The sequence below is a fragment of the Adiantum capillus-veneris genome, chromosome 14 (genome assembly GCF_014529385.1).
Source record: "Adiantum capillus-veneris isolate H3 chromosome 14, ASM1452938v2, whole genome shotgun sequence".
NCBI lineage: Eukaryota > Viridiplantae > Streptophyta > Polypodiopsida > Polypodiales > Pteridaceae > Adiantum > Adiantum capillus-veneris.
In genome coordinates, this window is record NC_140944.1 from 82320137 (window position 1) to 82327198 (window position 7062).

Below are 7062 nucleotides of genomic sequence, written 5' to 3' on the forward strand. Positions count from 1 at the left end.
TACATTGGGTTTTTATACTCACCGGTGTCGCTAAGACCGTCACTAACAGCGTCGATACGGAAACGTCGCTATGGGCGTCTCTATAACAATCGCTATAAGCGTCGCTATATAGAGACGATCATAGCGACATTTACAGGCCTCCTATAGTGATGTTTATAGCGACGCTGCAGAGCCTTAAATAGCGACGGTCATAGCGACGCCCGAGAGAAAAAAACACTTGGTGGCAGGGCATTCAATGCCCTGCCACCCATCAACCATTTTAAATGTTTCAGTAATTGAGTAAACCTAAATGAATCCAAGATAAGCCCTGATTCACCTTTGAAGGAAAGTACAAGCTTAGATATAGACCCAAAGTAGTCAGCCACAAGACAATATAACCATTAACTCCATCATACATAGTATTGTTTGACGAATAAAGATACAAAACTGACAAAAGTAAATTGATGAAAGTAAATCAATGACAATTGTACATATCATAGGCAAAATCACTTGATTGTTAAACTTTGCAAATGTAATAGTTACAACACCATTGTCATTATTGAAAAAATATACATGGTTTTCAAAAAGACATATAAACTTAATCTCATGATACATATGCTATGATAAAAGGAAACTAATGCTATCTAGCTACGGCTAGATTGACATCGTCTAATCAGACGTCTCATCGTGTCCAAGCGGCGTATCTGTCGGATTCTGCAAAAAAAAACAATAAGACAGCTTTCTGTAAGTATAAACATATAATTTATAAAACAATACAACAAATAGAAAAGAGTAAACCCTAATACTAACCATGCTGCCGCGAGAACTCAGAATGTCCATCAGGGCATTTAAGCCCTTCATGCCTGCGTATTTGCGCTCGTACGGTGTGGGGTCACGTCCTGTCATTGACCACTGTCAAAACATACAAAGAATCCATTATGTTAGAATTTAAAAACCTCTAAACCCTAAACTATCAAACCTAAAGAGCAATACGAAAACACTTACAAAATCGGCCTCAAATGATGCACACCCGCCGCTCCCCAAGTGCTGCGAGCTCCCTCCCTCTACTCGCGCTCTGGCTGCCTCCTTTTGTTGCTTCCACTTGTCGGGATTCTCTCATGCTGCTTTCTTCGCATTCTTCCAATATTCTTTGGCGATCCAATCTGGTCTGTTCCACCTATGCTTAATTGCTTTTTGCACTTCGGAACGCTTGTGCTTGCAATATTCGTGCATTCGAACCTTCATTACGTCTTCATTGAAGCGGTCATCCCGTGTTGGAATGGGAAACTTTTCATGCAGCATGCTGATGACTCTGTCGTTTAAATCACTTGGTACTTCACTCGAGGTGTTTAGTATGTAGTGTCTAAACACCTGAGAGCAAAGACCATGCATGCACAAGATCACCTTCTTGCCTTCATCATCCAAGATGATGCCGCCGCTGAAGTCGACGAAGTAAGGCAAGCCCTATCGCCGGTGACGTGTGAACTTGGGTGTCTCGTAGGGGTCTCTAGCGGCGTGTCGATGGGGGTACGGATGTCAAGTGTCTCCACTCGAGTCTGGGACCTGAAGAGAGGATGTCGTCTGGAGTGACTCCTTGGAGGAGTAGCTAGTGGTGTGTAGCCGCTAGGAACGGCCGTTAGTCGTGCAAAACCTGGTGTAGATGGCTATGTTGTGGCTGGTGTGGGAGCGGGCAAAGAAGGGGAGGGTAAAGAGCCTCGTCGACCACGAGGTGGTGTTGAGGCATCGGCGGTAGCATCCCCACAACAACCGCCGCCGCCACCACTAGAGTACCGGTGCCTAGACGAGTGTGAAGATCGTCTCGTCGACACCAAAGCTTTAAAGCGCGTTGAATGCTCCGAAACAAAGGGAGATGCTAAAGGAGTAGGAACGTGTGATGGTGCGCCAGAGCAATGATGCTCCACGTACCACTGTCTCTACTCGAGTGACAAAGAAGAAAGAAACTGCTCATTATCCATACCTGCATTAAACACACGAACAATTAAACTTAATATTGAATGAATGGAGAAGAAAACATGGACAAGTAGAGAGAGAGAGAGAGAGAGAGAGAGAGAGAGAGAGAGAAAGAGAGAGAGGGGACTCATAAAAGGGATTCCTGTGTAGAGAGATTTCATTGAATTTCTATGAATTTGTAAAATCACTGCACTCCGGGTGTGATGGAAATTGAAACTGCATCGCGAAGGTCTTCTCATAGAAGTTGCTTGCCCCACCACTAAATCTAATTGATCCGGTGAAAGAGACACTGAGAAGCAGTAGTAGTGCTTCTTAGTGTCTCTTTCACCAGACCAACTAGATCTAGCGGTGGGACAAGCAGCATCTATATTGAGCAGACCAGCTTCTCAATTGTAGCTTCAGTCTCCATCCCACTCGAAGCGCAGTGCTCATTGTTCCTTCTGTGAATTTGTAAAAGCACTGCGCTCCGGGTGCAATGGAGAATGAAGCTGCATCGTGAAGGTCTGCTCATAGAAGTTGCTTGCCCCACCACTAAATCTAATTGATCGGGTGAAAGATACGCTGAGAAGCAGTAGTAGTGCTTCTTGGTGTCTCTTTCACCAGATCAACTAGATCTGGCGGTGGGATGAGCAACATCTATATTGAGCAAACCAACTTCGCGATTGCAGCTTCAGTCTCCATCCCACTCGGAGAGCAGTACTTGTCGTCCCTGCTTGTGAGAACATACCTAGAGCATTCGTACCTGGAGTAGATGCAAAGACCATAAAATAGAATGACGCATATAGAAAAAAATGGACAAAAAGGCACGTGAATACAGTATACATTATAAAACGGAGCCGCAAATTGTTCAAATACAATATTTATGGCTTTAAGAGGTCTCTCTCTCATCCTCGCAAAGCTCAGCATAACTTCCTATATCTATATAGAGCTCTCCGTTTAAACAGATGTCCTCCGTTTCATTTTGTAGATTGTCTGCATGCACCCCATAGAGAGTAGCAGCTTCATGCTCGTCTGGCACCACATCAGCGGCTTTTGACTGATCATCTTCTCCGATCTTCTCCATTGATGCCATTGTGATTGGCACATGGTAGCCTTCATACGTCCGTGCACTACAAGGGGCTACGTCTATGACATACCACCAGTTTGATGCAGACTTTGTAAGATGAAATATCACTGCCACATAACTTACATGAGAGCTTCCAAGAACATAACTTCTAAAATTGGATGTTAACTATTTACATACTTACTTGTTCACAATGCTCGGGTAGTGCAAAAGTGTCTCTTAGGTCAGTCCATTTCTTAGTTGAATCCACCTCAAGAAAACCAGACTCTCCTCTACGCATAGTAGCGTTGCGTCCCTCCATGAATATCTTGAACCATTGCACGTCGAACAAGTTGACAAAAAATCCTCTATAATCAATCCTCAAAATCTCTTGTAGTGTGCCGAAGTAAGTGAGTTCCGCCACTACAGGATCTGCATCAGAGGACCATCGTCGACTAGACTATTCAAATTTGGCCATGATTCCACAATCTTGAGTAAAACGCTTTTTGTCGATCCGTTCCACCCTAAAATATCGACCTTTACACCATGCTGCTGTGTATGAATTATACTACAACCAACAAAGATTATAAGTGCCGTTCAAACATCTAGAAAGTCACTAGTCGTACATTGCAAACTTACCTTGGTCGTGCAACCCCGAGAGTACTCCCACTCCTCCTCAGTCACTTCTTCACCACACTGTTGTGCGCTTTTCAATTGGTTGTGCAACCATCTTAAGCTCATGAATGTTGGTATGCTCTCCAGACCCGTCGGTACAATTGTGTACAAATCTATCGGATCATTATACATCTAGAGTTTTTTATTAAAGTAAACACATTGTAATAGATCACCTGAAAAGTGTTTGATGCTAGTGTCACTCCATCCAAACTTTGTCTGCATGTTGAGAAGAACCAGGAACACCTTCAATCTAGAGACACATGCTCCATCATACAATGGTGTATCGGCTTCACTTTTCATATCATCATAGATAAGCCTTTCTAAATCCATGATCATCTCGATCATTTCATCGATCTCGGGCTCAAACATTGCCTCGTTGGGAATGTGGTCTGCATGATCATCCCTCGAGCCGTCAGAGGCTACATTTTGTGGCCTCACATATGGTGCTTGACCAAAGCGCCTACGAACACGTCTATTGGGTTGCAAGATTCCTACTTGTTGTCCAGCGTCAGAGTCCGATGAGTTATAATTGGAACAACTTGATCTATAATAGATGGATCGAACTCGCCAAATTCACAAGCGTGCTATAAAGAAACATGTCTTGTCTATCACACAGCATGCTTGCATTGATTACAAGGACATAAGATCCTCGTTGAGAGATAGGTGTTTTGGTTGGACGGCCCCACATCCTCGTCACTACTCATAATGAGGGTAAAAACCTTATAACCTGGACAACAAATTTAATCTTCTATTGGCATTCTCCATCTTATCTCTCTCTCTCTCTCTCTCTCTCTCTCTCTCTCTCTCTCTCTCTCTCTCTCTCTCTCTCTCTCTCTCTCTCTTTGTTCACACTGTGAACTACCTCACATTCTCTAATCATGTCCAATCCCCGCACACCTCAGTCTAGAGGTGCACGGAGATCATAACCACCGGGTTATAATCTCGTCTTTATTGGTCAATGCCTATATTTGTGGGTACAAGAAATCTACACACACACCTCTACATGATAGTGCATGTAGTGGACAAAACCCCTTTGCCTCTTCTCTAGCTGTAGCATTTCAAAGCATTTTAACATCTTTTCATAGTAGATCTTTGTTTGAGGGATTACTTAACGCATTACATGTTGGCCTCCAATCTGAGTATCATGCCATTGAAATCTTTTTAGCTTAAGGTCACATCCGTAGAGAGGAAGAGAGGGATCACCATTCGTCTAACTCTAATTTTTTTATCGTAATCTTGAAGGTAGAATCTAATATAAAAACTATTTTCAAAATCTAATCTTAAATCTAACCTAATTGAACATGTGGTGATTTGCTCCATTGAAGGGTAAAAGACATACCAATGGGGCTACTAGCTGCGTAGATGTGAATGGGCCTCACTTCATAACACAATTTTCAATTTCAAATTCGTCGTTTGCTCTTGCGCGCACGCTCTTGCTCTCTCTCTCTCTCTCTCTCTCTCTCTCTCTCTCTCTCTCTCTCTCTCTCTCTCTCTCTCTCTCTCTCTCTCTCTCTCTCTCTCTCTCTCTCTCTCTCTCTCTCTCTCTCGGAAGCAACAGTTGAGCATGCACGTGGAATTGCTGATCCGCATGGTCCATCGAACATAAATCTAGATCTAATCTAATCTTAAACTCAAAATAAATCTAAATTTAATCTGATCTAACGTAAATAAACCTAAATCTAATCTAACATAAATCTAACTCAAAATAATCATAAATCTAATCTAATCTAACCTAAATAAACCTAAATCTAAATCTAACCTAATCTTAAACTCAACATAAACATAAATTTTAATGTAATCTAACCTAAATTAGATCTTTAAGGTCTCTTGGGATAGTTTCCTACATCATTAAACCTTTCTTCTTCTGGGGTGTCTGTGTGTGTGTGTGGGTGTCTGTGTGTGTGTATGAGTGTGTGTCTGTGTGTGTGTGTGGCTGTGTGTGACTGTGCCAATAAAAAAAGGAAAATGGTATAACCTTTTGTTAAGCTTAGGAATTTTGGGATGTTTTACTTAATGGAAGTTGGAATGTGAACCTTTGTACTTTTGGGATTCCAAGAGGTGTCTTGGGAAAGGGCGTTGCCCATTTTAGTCTTATCGAACTATGTAACTGAAGTTCAGTATCTTCTTGGGAATGTGAAGGTGAAAGTTATGGCAGATTTAGTCTGTTGTCAATTTTTGTATTCTGTTCTAGTTCCAGTTCCATTCTAATTTCTGTGCTTTGTCTATTCTGAATAATTATGCCTTAAACACTTGACGATCACGGTGTATGTGTGATGTAGCATGGATGGATTCAAGTTTCTCCTATAGGAGCGAGTGTTGTATCAATGGAGGGAGGATGTTCAGAATAGTGTGAGTTGGCATGGGTAGTTGGTTGCACTCTGGAGGAAGTGGAGGAGGATATATTCCCGCATTGGACAAGGTCAGTTGCTAAGCAGTTTCGGCAGTTGTATGGGCGAGATGGTCAACGTTTTGAACTGCAGGGAATTTTGGATTATCTTGGGATGCACCGAGTTTCTATAGGGGAAGATTCAGATGATACTGTGGAGGATTTGGATGGCGCAGAGGATTATCTGAGTGATAGATGGGAAGAAGAAGTACCGAATTAAGAACAGGATATATTTCCGCGGTTGTTTGCGGTTGCAGTTATTCAATATGCATTAGTGGCGAGAAGGAGATTGATTTTTGATCCGTTGGAAAGTACCAGTGCAGGAAATCCTGTACAAACAGGTGGACCTACAAATATGGTGGCGGCTAGGCAGGATATGCACGTCAAATTCTAGACCTTTTTGGGAAAGTCGAAAGAAGACCCCGATTGACACATATCTCAATTTCAAGACAAGATGGCAGGCCAGAGGATTTGCCAAAGTGTACGATGCCCAGGCTAAGATGCGCCAGTTTGAGGCTACTTTGGATGGGAATTCTATGCAGTGGTTCAGTAATTTCCCAACAAGTCATTTTGCTGATTATGATGGATTGAAAGCAGCATTTTTGAATAGGTTCATAAAGGAAAAGACTCCACATGATGTGTTGACCAAGCGTAGAGAAGTGAAACAAAGGAAAATGTTTGTTGAGGATTATGCACAAAAGTTTAACCAATATGTGAGAAGGTTGTCTGCTCAAGAAAGGCCAACTGATGAAATGCTTGCTGGATATTTTTTGAATGGATTAAGGAAGGAATTGAAGAATGCTATTGCTGGAGTTGATGTTGTAGGTGGATTACGAGCATTAGTGGAAACAGCTCAAAGAGCAGAGAAAAGGTTTGGGGTCTCTCATGGGAAAGCAGCCAAGAGGTCGTCTATAGAAAAGAAGAAAAGTAGGTCGAAGAAAAAGAAGAGGTTAGATAATTCGGATTCGGACAATGATTCGGATTCAAAACTGATATTGAATCAGATACG